Here is an 18761-nt window from a genome sequence, read left to right on the forward strand (position 1 = left end):
CTGTCCCTGGCTGGCCCGGCCTCTAAGCCTCTAACTTATTGACTCGGGTATAAGCACAAAGGGAGGAAATGCAGCCGCACCCCATTAATGAGATGTCCACAGCAGAGCCCCCCATTGATAAAATGTCCATAGCAGAGCCCCCTTTTAATGTAATGTCCACAGCAGGAATTTCCCACCCTCCCCCATTAATGTAATGTCCATAGCAGGGACCTCCCCCCCCTCCAGTAATGTCATATCCACAACAGGGATTTACCCTTCCCCCATTAATGCAATGTCCACAGCAGGGATCCCCCCCCTTTACTGTAGTGTCCACAGCAGGGATTTCCCTCTCTCGCCCATTAATGTCCACAGCAGGGATTCACCCCCTCCCCTATTAATGTAATGTTCACAGCAGGGATTTCCCTCTTCCCCATTAAGTGAAATGTCCAAATTAGAGCCCTCTTGAAAAAGAAAAAATCTCTATACTCACCACCGGCTACTTCTCTCTGGCCCCGTCAGGGAGAAGACAGAGGCTTGTATACTTTTTTTTTTACCTCAAAGATATGTTGCTGAGGCCAGGGACTGATCAATGGCAGATCATTATATCGGGCCCAGGTTTGGGCGTAAACCCCTGAGAATTGAAAGTCCCCGGGCGCTCTCCAATACCGCCTATATGAAGATTCGCCATTGCTTGTGTCAATACAATTATGGAGAAACCAAACGTATATAAACCACAATAGGAAAAAGAAATGAGCCCAAAGCAGGATCCAGGTCCAGATCAGTAGTTGTGTTAAAGCAGTCATTACACAGCGAATCACCAGACAACAGGTTGCAGGTGCTAACCATTTAAATGCAGCGGCATCAAGTGGCGACAATCCATTGCTATGAGTGAGAGACTTTGTCATTTACATAGATCTTTAATAGTCTGTCTATGAACGATTGATACAGATCATAAATGGTATAAGTACCGAAGTAGTCCTGAAAAAATGTAAAAAATATATTAATAAACATGTTAGGTATCAGCGCGTCCCAATCTATAATAATATAAAGATATTTTTTCAAAAGTACCTTCATTGAGAAATTGATTGAAGTGTAGAGGTTGAATACACTCTATAATCAGAAGGGTGTGCTGTCACCTACTTAAAATTTGTAACTTTGCATATTGATCACTGTGTGGACCAAGCTGGCTTGATCGTCCCAGTGACATAGAGGTACAGCATCCCTTGTCACTGCCAGGTAGATAGCACAAGAAGATGGATTGACCTGTTTTAAGGTGCTAGAAACCCAGAGTTGATTTGAACTTGTTTTATAACACTTTTCAGCTGTGTACTGAAGCCTTACTCAGATGCATCTATTTTTTACAATGCATTTGGCCTTGGTTAAGTCACAAGGTCTGTAGAATTGTATGTATGATATATAATGCCTTATTCTTCAGCTGAGTTAGTGTGAAAATGTAGACACAAGTCGGCTTAAACCTCAAAACAGATTTGTTATATTTATTAACATTTGTGTCCAGGGCTGTATTTAGTGTTGGTGCTGCCTTAGGCACTCTTAGTGCTTGCACGAGCCATCAAGCTAAAGCCTCTGCCCATAACCCTCAGCAGGTTACTAAAAGAGAGTAGCTCTAGATCCAGGAGGCATCTTTCCAATGATCAAAAAGGCTGTGTTCACATGAAATGTATTGGGCTCCAACAACATCCAATGCCCTCCGAAGACATCATAGGAGGATACAATTTCCTCAGATACAGTTGCACACACTTACAGTTAACATCCATGATGTCAGCAAGGTAAAGAGATAGAGTTGGAGAGAGTTGGAAATGCGTGCTGCAACTCTTGTTCCCACATATTTCTTCATTGGCCTGTATCTCTGGTTCTGAAAATCACAGAACTAGTATAACATGAGATTCTTATTATTAATATGGCACCAAACTTTTTATACTTTTAATTTGATCCCCCTTATTAAAGTTTTCATTGTGTACTTTCTATTATATGTCTATGACCCATCTAAATACTACTGTTTATGTTTCCAACATTTCCTAAAACTCTAATAGGGCTGCATGCACAGTAATGTGTGCAAGCTGTGCCATAGCCCAGTGGGCACACGGGAGAGGAGGAGGGGGTGAGAGTGCTCGTCCCCGCCCCTCTCCGTAGAGATACATAGAGCATGGTGCCGTAATAAGGGGGTAAATCGGATATGTCCTATGTTTTTCACAGGTAGAAAGCGGCACTATACTGGTCCGTACTGCTCCATGCAACCATTGCCGGCCTATGGGGGACATATATACTGCCACAAGCTTGCGGCCGTATATATACGTCCAACAACGGTCTTGTGAATGTAGCCTAAAGCAACAATTATGAGCCAGAGAATATATTTAGGTACTTCATAATTATAATAATAGCATACCCTATGGGAGCAAAGAATCCTAGAATGATCTAGACAACTGGAAATGACCTTCAACATCAACAGTGTTTTCAGAAAAAAAGTCTAAATCCACAGCTAACATCTCTTCTTAAAGTAATTTTTGCGGTTCCTGAGGGAATTTTAGGATATTAGGCCTTAGCTCATTTGTGGCTGAAGTGATTCAATGAGCGGAAGCTATTCAATAAGCTGAATTGATTGAAAACTACCAATAGCAAGTCTGTTCCTGAGTTTTGACTTTGTAAGCCTGCTCACATGAGTACTTTGGCATAAAGAGCAGCCTTTTCACATAATTTTGGATATTCATGTACTAGCAGACATATTGATCTCAGCAACTGCCTTGCTTTAAACTTGTTGCACTGACCATCACAGATTATCACAGGTTGAAATCACAGAGATTCTCTTCAAGAGCTACAGAAAAGATGTCTGCAAACATTTTTAAACACTTTTATTCTGAATGGTCCTCATGCTAAATTTTCAAGCTGAGATTAGAACAATCTTAGTTTAGATTGCAAAGCAAGCAGGCAGTTACATATGCAACATCCCCCACCGGGGCCTAGCCCTTGAGGTGAGGCCTGGAGACAGCCGGGGCCCGCGGTACCGGAGTGGCTGGCGGTTGCGGCCTAAGCACGCTATTGTCACGCTATTGTCACGGTGCTTGGTACGGGGGAACCGGAGGGCTGTCCTACAGTCTGGCAGGTCTCCAGCAGGGTGGTGTTGAGAAATGATGAGGGAGAGGCTGCTATAGCGGATCTCCCTGGGGCAACCCCTTAATGTCCAGAGTGTGAGTCTCTGTGTGATGGACAGGGTGCCTGTGATGAAGGCAGCCGTATTAGCAGGGACCAGACGGAGACAGAAGTTGAAGAAAACAACTTACAGTTCTTTATTTGAACCGGCAGGAACCGCAGCAACGTGCCTTTAACAGGTAGATGGAGTGCTGAGATGCTTTTGGAGGTAGTTCACCAGCCTGGATGTAGAGGGCAGGCTGGGAGGCAGCTGTGTCCTGATAGGAAGCTTCAGCTTGTCCTGTAGGGCTTCAGGTATCACCTTTAAAGGTAAGATGATACCCCTTTCCTCACTATTCTAACTCTAGTCTTCTTGCTCCACTCTTCAGAGGCAGGGGCTAGGCTCTTCCTGCTCTGGTATGGGCTAGACAGAGATTGCTCACTCACTCACTGATCTCTAAGTCTACAAGATCTTCTCCTCTTCTCATCTGGGAGAGACTTCTCCAGAACATTCCTGGCCAGGGGTTTTGTAACTCCCATCTGGTCAGGTGGTGGTTGCTCCTCCAATCACATCTCAGCTTACAGAAGAAAGGATGTAACACAAGACATTGGATGATAGATTTTACATCATACACAGATTAACTTCTGCCTTGCCAGGCAGGATTCACCACTGCAATATACCCTATGTCCTATAAGGACCATGTAGTGTAATTTGGTTACGTGCAGGTGGGACGTATTCGCAAACACTCCCTCGCCTTGCATCGGCGAGGGTGTTGCATACCCCGGGGGCAATTGAAAGAGCCGCCCTCGGCTCGACTACAGATGGCTTGAGGGGGCAGAGGTGGATAAAGGCACTTCTGGGAAGTGCAGGCTATGTAAGGTGTAGGGACAAACCGCCCATGGTCCTGGAGACAGGCACCTGGGTTGGTGTCGGACTAAGACAAAACATGTAAGTGCTTGACAGTTGGTCGCTGACGCCATTAAACCGAACTGTACAGTAGGCCTGAGAGTGCAGGTGTACCCTTCCTTCCCTTTAGATGATGAGATCATTAGAAAAAGATGGGAAGAAGCATGTAATACCTGTTCCCGCACTTTTATAGAAATATTGATAGGAATTGAGAAAAAGAAATTGGAAACTATAGAGCAATCTATGGTACCTGTACAAGAAAGAATCAAAACGCTCTTATCTGCTGACAGTTTGAATAAATTTGAACAGGATCTAAACTCTGAATATTCAAAATGGGAGAAGGATATTCAATCGGTTAAGACGAAGAAATTTCAGCGAGATATGGCTGACTTTCAGAAACAACGTGTTTATCGCTGGCAACGAACGCATTCTACACGTTTTCTTAGGAGATCTGATTCCATAACATCGATTGACACTGTGGCCTCGGAATCCTCTTGCTCTGGTGCAGAAGGAACCTCAGAATATCGTGGGCCGGATCACAATGCAAGAGGTACCCCTATGAAAAGGAAATATAACCATCAGCAGGACCCCAACAGTGGCAAATTAAAGGTAATTAATTTATCTCAAATTAATTTTACACCGGAACAATTATCTGTGTTGTCTCTGGGTTTGAATTTCAGCCCGGTGGCCACCTTTGATGATTTTACAGCAATCAAGGACGTATATTTATTTGCCCGTAAATTGTTGTGGAAAAAGCACTTTTCTAAAAATGATGATTCCTGTTCTATTACAGCCCCGGAGGACCTGGAAACACTCAGGATATTAGAATCACTTCTACAGGAACAGGAACAAGAACAACATGGGGTGAGTGATCGAATGAAATTTCCTGCAGACATTAGACCAAGATCTACCACGTTTCCCCCCTGGTCAATCAGTCCAGAGGTTGAAATGTTCGTAAAAATGTCAGTGGCAGAATTACGCAAGTTACCACAGCATCGTAAATTTGATAATCTAACTAGGGGACAAGGGCGGGCCCTACAAGAACTACGCAAGATGCAGCAGGTGGTGTTTAAACCCGCAGATAAAGGGGGTAATGTGGTGGTGTGGCCTATAGAATTATATGAGGCTGAGGCTTTTAGGCAATTGAGCCAACAAGATTGTTATAAACAATTAACAGAAAACCCCACAGAAACCTTCAGTAAGGAACTAACACAGATTCTGGATGTGGCCTTGGAAAATTACACCATACCACCACGGATCAGAAAAGGGTTGGAGGTGGAGTCTCCTATTACACCGACCTTATACTTTCTTCCGAAAGTTCATAAGGACTCCAAAGTACCTCCGGGCCGCCCGATAGTATCAGGTTGCGGCGGCCTATGTGAACCCATCTGCCGGTTTATTGATTTCTATTTACGGCCATGCGTAGAGGAATTGCCCTCCTATATCCGCGACTCCACTGACGTATTGAAACGCCTGGAGGGAGTTGTAATGGAATCGGACATGTTTTTAGTGTCCTGTGATGTGGAGGCACTATATACCTGCATTAGGCATGATTTGGGCATTGAGGCGGTAAAGTTCTTTTTGGGCACTCATGATCTGCATGAGGATCTAGTAAAATTTCTCCTCACACTGATGAGGTTTATTCTAGATCACAACTTCTTCCTATTCAAGGAGAGATTCTATATACAGACGAGGGGGACGGCCATGGGGGCCACTTGTGCCCCCTCGTATGCGAATCTCTTCCTTGGTTTCTGGGAAAGAAATGAGGTCCAGGAAGCCATGGACAGGACGTCCGGACAAGTCATCTCCTGGATGCGTTTTATAGACGATATCCTGTTCATATGGCAAGGATCAAGGGCAGATCTTGACCAATTTTTGGATGACCTGAATTCCAACAATTTGAATATTAGACTAACTAACAACATTAGCCAAGAACACTTGGAGTTCTTGGACATTCAGATTGACGCGGGACATAATGGCCAATTGAGTACATCCATTTTTCGAAAGGAAACTTCAGTGAATGCTCTATTGCATGCTAGGTCCTTTCATCCGGCTCACACAATACGTTCCATCCCCACAGGTCAGTTCCTGAGAGCAAGACGCATTTGTGATACCCAATCAAATTTTGAAGATGAATCAACGATCCTCAAATCCCGTTTCAAGCAAAGGGGATATCGTGATTCGGATATACAGAAAGGATATTTACGGGCCAAATCATCAGATCGAAGATCTTTACTCACCCAAAAATCAAGACGTGGAAAAGAGAATAAGGTAAGAATTATAACTCCTTATAATTCTCAATGGAAGGAAATGAGCATGATCTTCGAAAGGTTTTGGCCCATTCTTCAGTCAGACCCCGAGATTAGAAAACACATTACCAACACACCTCAGGTGGTTTCGAAACGGGCAGACACCATTGGTAACATGCTGGTGAGGAGCCATTATGCACCCCCCAAGCCCAAAAACTACATCTTTGGTTCAAAGGGCCCTGATTGGGGCTCCTTTCCTTGTGGACATTGTAAAGTATGCCCTCAGATTGTGAAAACTAAGACATTCCAGGATTCTGAGGGCCGTTGTGATTTTAATATTGTACATTTTATAAATTGCAGCTCCACCGGTGTAATTTACATCGCCTGTTGCCCCTGCGGGTTGAAGTATGTGGGCATGACTACACGAGAATTAAGGGTTCGCATTCAGGAACATATGAAGGATATAAGAGCGGCGGCCAAACTTCTCCCCACGGATCGAGAACAAATAATGAAGTTGAAACCGATCCCTAGACATTTTTTGGAAAACCACGACTGTAGGTGGCGTGACCTGCGGGTGTATGGTATTGATAAAATCATTGTTGGAGGACGTGGAGGCAATACCTTTAAGAAATTGGAGAGGATCGAATTAAAATGGATCGTCAAGTTAGCAACAACATCTCCCCAAGGATTAAATGAGAAACTCTCTTTCTCCCCATTCATCTAATTATAGCTCCTGGTCGATTATTTTAAACGAAGGTTAATGATATTTGTTTTTATATTTCTTCTTGCGGTTTGCGGCTTGGTTTTATCCTGGGGCCATGCTTTGGTGGACGTTCAGCTTTCATCTATGGTGGCCCACTTGTGGTGGTGGACATAGCTTCCATATATCTGGGATTGGAAGTGGGATCAATTGTAAAAATATTAATAATGATTGGAATACATTTGGTTTATATGGTTTGAGCGTAGTCTCACGTGCATCGCTTCCCTCCTTTGGGGTGTCATCCTCTTTTATATTTCGGATGTCCTTGTTAATATAACATGTACATCACATTATTTATATGCCCTTATGGCACCTAGCAGCCCCATCTCCTGCACAGGTTCACACTTCACGTTTTTTCACACGTTTTGGAATTTGTTTAATGTGTGTTTGCACTGACCTCACCCCTTGTACTGTGTTAGGTTTTAGACACGCACATTGTGCCTGTCATCAATTGTGGCCATTTGGCCACCTTCAATTTTGCATTAGCACTCAAGCACTTTTTCTCTTTACGGTCTTTTATTCGGGCTATCTGTTCTAAATATTAACATAACAACATACATCGTCCTCATGCATTATTGCATTCTAAAATACAGGTAAGCCCATTTATATATATTGCCCTTATGCACTATTGCACTCTTAATACATGCAAGCCCATTTACAGTGCACATTCTCAGGTACCTTTTTGCACTTTTGCACTCAGCACTTTCACCCCTTTTGTAGCTGCATTGCACGGGACTACTTTCAGTCTCCACATACAGACCCTTTATTCTTGAATGCACTTTGAAGCATTGACACTAGTGCACTTTATATCTTCAACCAATATAGACTTTAGGCACTATAGCACTTTCTCATACCTTTCCATTCATAGATTGCTTCACGTTTTTACTATATAATCATGTATAGTCTCATCAATTTTGCATCCTTATTTTTAGACTACGCTGTTTCAGGTTAAGGGATAATCAATTCATTTCTATTCTTGATCTTGTGCATGTATTGTGTCCTGCCTCTTATACTTACCTGTACTTATCTGTACATCGTCCACTAATTTTTGGACCTTCCCACACTCTGCCCACACCAAAGATGGCGAGGTGGTGCGCATCGCTCCGGCGCATGCGCCTAGTTCGGAGGCGGCGCCGGACTTCCGGTTTGAAGAAATTCTCTGCGGTGACAGAGGAAGGGGTGCTATCATAGCACAGGACAATAATCAGTTCAAGGTATGTCTCTTGACTGAGATAAATAGGGATGAGAGTCTCCGGAAAGTCTCTGGCTCTTTAGGGAAAATGGAGATAAATACACAATATGTACAGTACCTGAAGTGGGCTACAGCCCTTCAGGGGTTACTCAGCATCGCTGGGTTCAGCAGAGACAGGATCCAAAGTCTGCAGGGAATCCTGTACATCCTCAGCGGGAGTAGGTGCCGGCTGGGGACACCCGGTGGCAGTTGTAGGTACTGCAGGCTCAACAGCATCCTCCGGACATGCAGGGGGAGGAGCGCTGTCGCCCAGGATGTCGGCTGTTCCAGCCGGGGGCTCAACTAAGCCAGGGACCACGGAGGGGTCCAGAAATACATAGAAGGGAACCTGCGGCAGCGCCGCGGCTCCTTCCAGCTCCGGTTCTTCCGGGGCCGGGTCGTCACCCCACTGGTAACCGGCAAGGGGAGATGTGGGCCTAGACGGAACCTCCGGACAAGGTTCACTAGCCGGGATGTCTTCTCCCACGGAAGAGCCGCGGGATCTGGCAACGCTCCCAGCAGGGGAGACGGTGGGGGTGGCGCCCTGGATCATGCCCGGCCCATGGATGGCAATGGGACCCGTACTCACGGGACCCGTAATCACTCACCGTGGATGGAGCATTCACGTGGGTCACAGCCCGGGGACTTGCAGCCGAGGAAGAAGAAGTGTTCGGGGATTCCGGCCACTCGTCGTCCTCATACAGCTCGTCGTACGATGGGTAGCGGTCCTCGTCGGAGTCTGGGATCCGGATCACACCAGCCGCCCACGGCCCTCGAGGTCCTTCCTGCAGGGAGAATTCGATGCACTCTCCTGGCTTCAGGTTGTGCAGTCTCTCTGGCAAGTCAGGCCTCTTGACAGACCGGCGAGGAATAAATACCTCCTGTCCGGTGTAGTCCTGGGTGGCGAAGCCATAGCCACGTTGCTTGTCGAAGAACCGGACCATGCCAGTGGTGCGGTTCTTTTCCACCCAAGCTCCAGCTGTAGACCGGCCGGCCATATACCGTTGGGCCTCCTTCTCTCGGCGTCGCTGTTCCGAGACAGCGTCTCGGAGTCGCCGGCGGCCGGTCTCACCTCGGCCTTGAGGCTGCGGAGGTGTCGGTGCTGGGGCTCGTGACTCCGGTGCAGGCTCGGATCTCCTTGGACGACAGGTAGGTGCCGGAGGATCAGGAACCGCCGGAGGATCAGGAACCGTCACAGCGGGGCTGGCAGGCCGCACAGCGGGAACGGTAGGCCTCGGAGCAGGTGGAGCGGCAGCAATAGGCCCAGGCGTTGGCTCGACAGGAGTCGGGGCCTCCCCACGTGGCGCCCCCATGTGGGTCCGTGGTACCAGCATGGTAGCCGGGAGAGGCACGAGGAACCGCCCGGGTGGTACCTGATGCTGCGTCACCGTTTGGAAATATGTCCTGGTGTCGAAGGCCCGGGTCAGTCCTCGGTGCAGCCGGTGTCCAGTGGAGGGTCTCCGGACCGGCTGGGCAGAGACCACGACCATAGTCTCCAGTACTTCGAAGAACTCCGGCTGCTCCACGGGGGGGAATGGCGGAGGACCCCACATGGTGCTGACCTCACTGTCCAAGATCAGCACGAGTTCTGGCCCTTCTCTGAGGCGGGGCAGGAAGTCCGCCTCGAGCCAGTGGGAGGAGTCCAAGTCCTTCCCGCCAAGAGCTGTGGCGGGCTCTAATTTTTCCTGCGCCACAGGAGGCGGGGTTCGCGCCATTCGCGCGTGGGCGGAGTTTGGTGAGTCATCTGGGTTTCCCGCCAGTGAAGGTTTTGGCGGGCTGGAATTACTTGCTGCGCCACAGTTTCTGAGGTAAATCTTCAGGCGCGGCTGCGCCGGATGTAGCAGAGCTGACACAGTCTTTGCAGGGATTAACCTCCTGAGTGCTGGAGCGGTGCTCAACAGCACGTGGCAGCAGTAACACAGTTCAATCCAGAAACACACAGTCACTTGGGCCTAAACCCGAATGGCAGCAGGGTTAGGCAGCACAGTCTTTTTAATAAAGGAAAGTCTTTAATGCCGTAATAAGGCACAGAAGTATCAATCCTGTTCGTGACGCCACTTGCAACATCCCCCACCGGGGCCTAGCCCTTGAGGTGAGGCCTGGAGACAGCCGGGGACCGCGGTACCGGAGTGGCTGGCGGTTGCGGCCTAAGCACGCTATTGTCACGGTGCTTGGTACGGGGGAACCGGAGGGCTGTCCTACAGTCTGGCAGGTCTCCAGCAGGGTGGTGTTGGCAAGAAATGATGAGGGAGAGGCTGCTATAGCGGATCTCCCTGGGGCAACCCCTTAATGTCCAGAGTGTGAGTCTCTGTGTGATGGACAGGGTGCCTGTGATGAAGGCAGCCGTATTAGCAGGGACCAGACGGAGACAGAAGTTGAAGAAAACAACTTACAGTTCTTTATTTGAACCGGCAGGAACCGCAGCAACGTGCCTTTAACAGGTAGATGGAGTGCTGACATGCTTTTGGAGGGAGCCTCAGGAGATAGTTCACCAGCCTGGATGTAGAGGGCAGGCTGGGAGGCAGCTGTGTCCTGATAGGAAGCTGCCTCCCAGACATTGGATGATAGATTTTACATCATACACAGATTAACTTCTGCCTTGCCAGGCAGGATTCACCACTGCAATATCCCATATGTCCTATAAGGACCATGTAGTGTAATGTGGTTACGTGCAGGTGGGACGTATTCGCAAACACTCCCACAGATGCTGATTACCTAATGACCCAGTGTTAGAACTTACTAGAAGGTTCATGACTCCTTCCGACAGCTCCTAACATGTATAGGCTGCTGTTCGCAACTACCAGCCTGCCTATGTGTTGTATGTTGCAGATTGATTACGTGAGGGAGCAGAGCTCAGTGTGTCATTTTTCTCTCATCTCTATTTTCTATGTGTCAGCTAAAATGTAGCTAGCAGAATGTTCAGAAGCTAAATAAAAGTGTAGATAAACTCCTTTAATCTAAGCACATTGTCAGTTCACAGCATTTCGTAGCACAAAGGAATCATGAAGTGTCTGCTTAGAGAGTGCCCATTCAATGAGCATCACTAAGAAATAGGAGCTAGAACAGCAAAACAACTGAGTAAAATTGTTACGTAAGGGGTTAAAAAGGATCCTTAGGCCCCATGCACACGAAAGCACACGGGAGAGGAGGAGGGGGAGATCGCTGCTCGCCCCCGCCCCTCTCCATAGAAAATAGTAGCCACACGGCCATAGATACGACCAAAGATTGTACATGCTCTATCTATTTGCGGCTTTTTGCTCACTGTACCGAGCCAGTGCACCATGGATGTCTATGGGGGACGTATGTACATTTCCCCGACGGTGGGGCTCATGGCATAGTACTGTAACCACAACACCCACACTGCCCACAAACACGCCCCCTCCCCCATGACATATGTCAGTGTGGTGGCTCAGCAGCTGCTGCATGCACCAAGCACCACACATGCCCCCTTACACACATTCACCCCCTCCTTCCCCCTTCATTTCCCGCCAGTGCGGGCGACACTGATGACAGTGATGAACCTGCGGACCAACTGTATGCAGTTTTGGCTGCCGGCAGTTCACAGGGCCGAAAGGGGCCAAAGCTGATCCCGCATAGCCTGTAGCTGCACGTTTTTCCCACATCGTGGGAACCACTTGAGGACTGGGTCTCGTAGGTATAGTCCTCAGTGACGGTGTAGACACCTATCTTGCTCAGCCCGATCCTTTTCCCGCTCCACTTATGCAAGATGGAAGCGGTCCAGGTCTCACGGCAGAGACATCAGATGTTCCAGATGTCCAGATGTTCCGTATAGGCGCTGCAACAACGGCGGACACCGCTGGACTTTCGGATGCTGACATTGGCAGGTGGAAGTCAGATTGTTTGAAAAGTTATGTTCTTCTTAACTTGCTGCTGGACTAATTGGTTTTCTCTTTCAGGTTGTCCTCTGCCTAAGGTTTGGCTGGTCGGTCATTCTTATATATATTAGGCTGCTCGTCGGGCAGCTTTTCATCCGAAAGGTTTAAACATGAGCTTCACCACGACGGATCTTTCCAGGGGGGAGGGGTGTCAATGGCCTTAAGTGGCTTCAAGTCCTGCCGGAGGTGGTAGCATTTAGCAAGTGTTCAACACGTCTGGCCGAGTTAATATCTGTGATGAAGTCCGACATTGACTGTTTCTTGGACTTCTTTGTAGACTTGGTGGTGGTGTGGTTAGAGATGGTAGCCAGAGTGATTTGGAAAGGTGCCCGTAACCCCGACTCCATCGAAAGGGCGTGGCGTATGCTGAACATGCGTGTCACCAGATTTGTGTGGTCCAGATGTGGCGTCGTCATATGCTCGAAGGTGTCAATGCAGGCTTTATGAGGGAGGACAGTGTTCATCTCAATGATACCGGTTTTCTTTCAGGGCGCCATTGAGAGGGCCTTATTCCTTTTGTGTGGGGGTCGGAGCACAGTGTAGGTTTACACTGTCCTCCTAGTGGCTTGTAGTTGAATCTTTGACCCTCTCAGCTTTAAGTCCAAATCATTTGACAGACCAACTAATATATGCCCACGCAGAGGCGGGGCCTGGCATGTGAGGTAAAGTTCAGGGAAAAGGGTCTGGGTTCCCCACAGGTCTGTTATATTAAGTATATTGTTAGGAATAAAACTGTGGCCGACCCACCACCTTTTTTCCCCAAACGATGGTTTATGGAGTTTTTTTGCGACGGGTGTATGGCTGTTTTTTGTGTTAATCATTAGTACGGTCAGTCTAATCCACTTGGCATGGAAATAACCCAATCTAGTCCTCTAAAACAACTTTTTATTTTATAAAAAAAATGTCCTACCTTGTTCATTTTCTACTATTAAGGTGGAGCCTCTGCCTCCTGTGTGTGGCTAGTATAACACTTTACAGGGGTATATTGTCAAAACAAAACAATAGCTAAATAACTAAAAAAGCATGAAGATTTATAGGGTATTGCCACTAAGTATATCATCCGTAGCCATCAAAGAAAAATTGACTTACATTGTTTTAACAGTGGGATTTGCCCTAACATCAACACCAAAGCAAAGGCATGGCTAGTAGAGGCTGGAGTAGCCTTAGCCCTGGGGTTCAGAGAGGCAAATCAATACCCCAGTAGCCTCTGCAGCTAATTAGCATAGACTAATTACCCTAGATAGTGTAGGTTCCTGATGGTAGATTTTTGTCAAAATAATACTGGTTGTCATATGTGCAGTGGATCGCATGTTGTGCAGATCAAGATTTGTGCATTCTACTTTTAAAATATATATAATTCTTAAAGGGGATTTTATAGGGACATAAATGGTTGTGATGTAAATAAACTTTTATTGCTGATAAATAAACATATTTTATTACTGTTAATCTAGATTTTATCTTGACTTATGTTTCATTGCATTCAATTCTAATCGAATCTTTGAAAAGAAAAAAAAACATATTGAATGATTAGATTAACACTGTTTTTTTGAAAATATTAATATAATAGCTTGTTTTAACCAGATTTGCATGAAACTGTTTATATAAGCAATCTGGCAAGCTGACTTCTGGATTTAAATCAGGACATCTCCGCCCATAACATCCCACTCCCTTGTTCACTATGACTCACATTTGATTACTTTAATATATACTTTAATTAGGGCTTCTTGCATAGCAACTGGAGCCCAATGTAGAAATGATAAAAGCTGACGGAACACAAGCAATTAACTACTGTGAGGATGGACAAAGATTCTGAGGGATTCTTATTCATTCTAAGTAATCAAAACATTTATATCAAATGACAAAATTACTTAATTTAGGCGGCTGTGTTTAGGTTTTCAGTTTTTGTCTTCAACAGGTGTAGGATATGTGTCATTTTATGACTCCTTTCATACTATGAATACCAGTATACCCTACAAGGCTTCTTAAAACAAAAGAAGGAACAACACACAAAACTGTCAGTTGACCACAGTTTGGCAGTTATGTTTGTTTTACAGTTATATTACATTTTGGTGATCTATTAAATCTGACAAAAGCAAGTATTATGTTTTATCACAGGTCAAAAAGTAACCCATTCATTTGGGCAAAATCTCCAATGAAAAATAGACAACAATAGGACATTGCGCAACAAAAATGGAACAGACACATTGGGGGAGATTTGTCAGTGCTTCTATACCAGTTTTCTTGCCTAGAAATAATAGCAATTTCTTGCTCACTGCAAATACATAACCACAACCATTATACTTGCATGTGAAGCAGCCTGCCCTCACTAATGAAATATCCAGAAGCCACCCCTCACCAGTATAATGTCCATTAATAGCCCTCCTTGTGTATGTTCTGTCCAGCAGAAGCTCCCCTCACTAACAAAATGTCCTCACTAATGAAATGTCCAGCAGCCCCCCTGGAGTAATTAAATGGCCTGCAGCCTCCCCTCAGTAATTAAATATCACAGCAGCCTCCCCTCTGCAATGCAATGCCCAGCAGCTTTCTCTCAGTAATGAAATGCCCAGCCACATTCCCTCAGTAATAAGATGCCCACCAGCCTCCCCTCAGTAAACAAATGCCCACCAGCCTCCTCCAATAATGAAATGCCCAGTAGCCTTCCCTCATCAATTAAATGCCCAGCAGCCTCCCCTTACTGTATGGGTGAGTTACATGCATATACTTTATTGTCTTACATGATCATGGACATGCAGTATGACGTCCAGCAGACTGCAGGTCCAGTTCATGCCCGAGCCGTGACCGTTTCGTCCCTGTGGACATGCCTAATGCCCAGTGTTTTGATACCATCATGTTTGGGCCTTGAAACCGGTTCCCTATCGAGTTTTGTGGCTTGAGCCAAGCTTGACTGAGCTGTATTGACATGTTGACTAGGTTCAGTAATGTATATGTTTTTTAGAAGTAATACATGGCTTGACATGTTGACTAGGTTCAGTAATGGATATGTTTTAGAAGTAATACATGGCTAACAGAAGACTCTTTTGTCCTTAAAAAAACAAAAACTAAAACACAGTTGGGAACTCTTCTTTATTGAGAAAAAATAGTACAGGATCTAAAATATTTTCAACAGACAACGACTAGTTGAAAACAATAGAAATGTGAAAAAGCACATACAGTTGGGAAAAATAGTATTTAGTCAGCCACAAATTGTGCATTGTTCTCCCAGGATGAGAGGGCTTGTAGTTGACATCACCTCAACTGTGAGACACAAAATGAGAAGACAAATCTAGAAAATTACATTTTTTTTAAAGAACTTATTTGCAAAATATGGTGGAAAATAAGTATTTGGTCACCTACAAACAACCATGATACATGGAAATATTACCTGCATATATTTTGGCCACTTTTATAGAATGCATTTCCATTGTGATTTGAAAGGCACAACAAAGCATCAGGTAAAATGCATCCCAAGACACATCAGTATTAAAGATACACAAACATATTTTGAGATGTGTGTTTTCTAATGTGTTTCTAATGTGAAGTAGCTTAATACAATACAATCCCCTTCCGAAACATCAGCATTCAGTCAGGGAGGAGATTCCCCAGATGCACCTAAAATGTCTCTGTGATAAATATGGCCAGGGGGAGGTTGGTAATTTTTGGTACAAATTCCCTCTTCCCTCCAGCCTCCTCTTGATTATCCTAATTTAGCTAGAGTGCCATCAAATCTCCAGGTGGTGGAGCTTTAAAGGACTTCCCCAGCCGCAGCAGCTCCAAGGATCTTTCAGAGGCTTCCCTCCATTTTATTTGAAAATAAATGGGTCATAAAAATCCCAGTCCAATATGTTGGTTATGGACAGTTATGGAGTTATGGTCCATCTCTGCCCAAGGGCAAATACATTTTTGTAATTGTATAGCCAGGGGATCGTATAGCTATGACCAAATAAGTTCTAGCATTCTTGTACACTGAGATACAAATATCTCTGAATGGAACCATAGCAAATGGGTCAGGTTTGGTATCAATGTGATCCAGGGATTCCCCCGGATCCAATGAGACCAGAACCCTGAAGCTATGTCTTCCTCTTGAGAAGCTAGAAGTCCTCCAAGGTCCCTAGAACACTCCTGTGTGTGTGCAGGGGTGTGTCTGCACCTAATATAATCAGAACACCCCTGAGGCCCAGGGTCTTTGCCTGGGGAAACAATTCACCATCACAAGTGAAGAAAGTATCAATAAGTGCAGCCTATCCGTTTCTCATTTCCTACTTATACTGTAGCCCCTCTCACCTCCCCCTCATATTGAGGCTCCTCACCTCATGGTCTCCTCTCATCTCCTATCTCATATTGTAGCCTCCTCTTATCACCCCCCTCATATTGTGTGATCTCATCTCCCCCTTGTATTGTGACTTCTCACCACCCCTCATATTTTGGACCCTCTTATCTCCCGCTCATATTTTGGACCCTCTCATCTCCCCTCATATTGTGACCTCTCTCATCTCCCCCTGATATTGTGGCTTCTCTCATTTCCTCATCAAACTCTGGACCCTTTCATGCCCCCATCATATTGTGACCCCTCACCCCCCCTCATATTGTGGCCTAATTTTATCTACCTCTCATATTGTGACCTCTCACTTTGCCCCCATATTGTGACCTTTCACCTCCTGCTCATATTGTGGCTCCTCATCCCCTCCTCATACTGTGGCCTCCTATCATCTCCCCCTCATATTGTGATCTCTCACCTCCTCCTCACATTGTGGACCCTCTTATTGTGGTCACCTCTCATCTGCCCCTCATATTGTGATCTCTCAACCCCTGATATTGTGGCCTCTAATCTCACCTCCTATTGTGACCACTTTCCTCCCCCTCATATTGTAACCTCTCACCTATCACTGGCCCCTCTCATATCCCCTTAATATTGTGGCCCCTCATCTCCTCCTCATATTGTGGCGCCTCCCAACTCAATCCGATATTTTGACCTCTCTTCTCCCTCTCATTGTCAGGCACCAGGGGTAGTGGACCCACTGGGCCACCGTGGACAATGACCTAAGCCGACTGGAGTCTAACTGGTACCCAGTTTTCACCTGAGCCCACGAAGGCGGGTTGGACTTGCTGCGACGAGGTACCACCGTGGCGGCTAAGACCAAGTACTAAGTCGTAGAGCAGAATCGTAGTTGGAGACAAGCAGGAGGTCAGGACATGCAGCACGGGATCGTAGTCAGTTCTCTGGGGCACAAGGCATGAAGATCTGGCAGGGGCCGAAATTTAAACAGAAAGGCAACTGGCTAGCGTGAATTACCGCACGGACGCCGGCAATCTCTGAATGCCGGCGTCCGTGCCAGAGTGAGGAGACCTCTGATGGATCGGGGAGAGGTAGGTGACAGCTGCTGCATTGAAGAGGGGGCACAGGTAGACCAATGGGTGCACCTGTAACCCACCATATTGTGTCCTCTCATTTCCTCTTCATAATGTGGCCCCTCATCTGTCCCTCATATTTTGGCCTCCTCTCATCTCTCCATTGTATTTTAGCCCCCTCTCTTACCCCCCAAATTGTGGGCACCTTCTCATACCCCCCAAATTGTGGGCACCCTCTCATACCCCCATCATGTGGGCCCCCTCTTATATTCCTCCCATTGTATAGTCCCCAATCTCATATCTCCCTATTTTGTAAGCTCCCTCTCATACCCCTCCCCCCCCCCCTCCAAATTGTGGCCCTTTCTCATACCCCCCTTCCATATTGTGGCCCACCCACTTATTCTATTTTCCTTGTTTCAAATGAATTTCAACAAAATAAAAACCCCATAATCACCTGTCTGTCTACGTTCCCCAGAAGCTCTGCTCTTCTTATATTCCTAAACTGTGATGCTGGCAGATGATGACATCTTCACTCCATGCCTGCCTGCATTACAGCTACAGGGGAACAGTGATGATGCAGATTAGAGATGAGCGAACACACTCGTCCGAGCTTGATGCTCGTTCGAGCATTAGCGTACTCGTAACTGCTCGTTGCTCAGACGAATACTTTGCCAGGTCGAGAAAATGGCATCTCCCGCCGTTTTGATTTTTGGCGCCCAGAAACAGAGCCAATCACAAGCCAGGAGACTCTGCACTCCACCCAGCATGACGTGGTACCCTTACACGTCGATAGCAGTGGTTGGCTGGCCTGATCAGGTGACCCTGGAATAGACTAGCTCCTGCCCGCGCTGCTCGCATCATTCTCTGTCTGGATGCCATTAGGGAGAGAGCTGCTGCTGCAGGGATAGCGTTAGGGTGTTATATTAGCTTACTGTTAGGCAGGAGTGAGTCTACAAGAACCCACCAGCCCTTGTTAGGGCTAGAATAGCGTTATATTTTATTTTGTTTTTGTTTGCTTGTGGCTGGGCTTGCTGGCACTAGTAGTGCAGCTAGTACCATATTGTGAGGAATTTGCAGGGAGACTTGGGAACATTCTATTTAGCTCTTAGTGACACACATATTCATCTCAAACACCTAAATGGGACAATTTATTAGGGGTTTGATTGAATTAGGCACAGTCTGACGATTTTTTTTTTTCCAAAACTTAAAGTGACTTAAAATCCAACTGTTGTGTGCTGTTAGAAACTAG

The sequence above is a fragment of the Engystomops pustulosus genome, chromosome 1 (assembly GCF_040894005.1).
Source record: "Engystomops pustulosus chromosome 1, aEngPut4.maternal, whole genome shotgun sequence".
Classification (NCBI taxonomy): Eukaryota; Metazoa; Chordata; class Amphibia; order Anura; family Leptodactylidae; genus Engystomops; species Engystomops pustulosus.